We start from the raw sequence: 1,515 nt of genomic DNA, 5'->3' as shown, positions 1-1,515 counted from the left end.
TTACTGGAACCAACACTCTAAAAAAAAAAAAAAAAAAAGATATTCTGCTGCTCCTGAGTAACTCCCACATTCATACTGGAATTTTGCGTACTGTGCAGTGTATCTAAATATTCTGGCTAAAACCAAACTTGTCCATCAGGTAGTCAAACAGCATCCAGCCATCTCTGATTGACTGTACTTGCCTTATAGTTTCTGCATCTTCAAACATCTCCACAATTGGTTCTGTTTCCACCTGTAGCTGTTTCAGGTATGCAACAACTGTGGTTCTTTTTTTCTCTCAAAGCATGAGGAATATCACTGGGATAAAGGTTTTTGTATACATCCATAGCAAAGTCTTTCATGCTGGTATCTCTAAGAAGACCCAATTGCCCTTGTAATAATTCTTTTTCATTCTATAGCTCCTTCACAGACAGAAACTCAAGGGGGGCGGCACCTGTGCCTCAGTGGGTAGGGCACTGGCCCCATATACCAAGGGTGATGGGTTTGAACCAGAAACTCAAGGGGCAGAAAGACAAGATGCCAATCCCAAAAGAGCACAATTCAAGTGGTGAAGTTGTACTCCACCATCTTGCCAAAGAAAGGGCAGAAGCGTATCTATTGATCAATTCTTTTATCTTACTCTAGGAATTAATGAATTTCATATAAGTGATTCTTCACCATAGGAAATATTAGTTCCTAAAAAATCCTCCAAAGACAAGGTCAAGTAAGCCCTCAAATGTGTGAAATTTAAGGGTGGAGAACAGGCTGGGGCACCTCCATCTAAAGACGTTCAGATTTTGAAATACTTCAAAACATTGAACTGGCCTTCCAAAACCAAAACACAGCTGCAGGCCAGTCTGGCACACAGGTGCTGGCTTTCCTCTCTGGCTCTCAGGATAAGCAAAGAGATAACAAAAATCATCAAAAGTCTGAAAATATTTTTGTTTTTTTTAACCACATGGTTTAAGTTTAGATAGGATGGGTTGACTCCCTGCTATGAAAGATGAGGTGGTACAACTTCTTAACAATTTCTCCTCCCTACGATTTTCCCCACTCCTTTTCTCTTTAATTATATTTTACTTTGCCAGGTTATAAACTATCAAATCACATTCTATAATTATGATACCCTTGTTATTTAGTCTTTGTTCTATTTTAAAATAGATCGAGTGCTTGTTTTCAGTTCTTTCACCACTCCTAATTTTTTATCTTGATTCATTTATTTGGCTGAATTTTGATGTCAAAAGCTTTGGTTTGGTTTGGTTTTGGAGAAGGGCTTACAGGTTCTATATCTTTTACACACGGGTTTCTAAATACTACATTCCCTCTTCTTTTTCATGTTTAAGAAAGGCTGTTTATTGACTTTATAACCAGACAACAATTTTGCTGGGCCACACTTCCTCATCCTCGGAAGTTTGTAGATAGTGCTCCATTGCTTTTGTATAGCAGGTCCGGTTTTCCTCCTCATAGAAATACAAATATTATAAATTTCTTATTATTTTAGTCTTTGTCCTCTATATTGACTGCCTTCTACTTATC

General features: G+C 37.8%; 1 pseudogene; it reads right to left on the bottom strand.

Annotated features, from left to right (window-relative positions):
• LOC128588777 (eukaryotic translation initiation factor 3 subunit E-like) lies at positions 1 to 567 on the bottom strand (annotated as a pseudogene).
• Between the last annotated feature and the right edge of the window lie 948 nt (positions 568 to 1,515).

This window comes from Nycticebus coucang, chromosome 6, assembly GCF_027406575.1.
Source record: "Nycticebus coucang isolate mNycCou1 chromosome 6, mNycCou1.pri, whole genome shotgun sequence".
NCBI lineage: Eukaryota > Metazoa > Chordata > Mammalia > Primates > Lorisidae > Nycticebus > Nycticebus coucang.
This window is presented reverse-complemented; position numbering and strand designations above follow the sequence as displayed.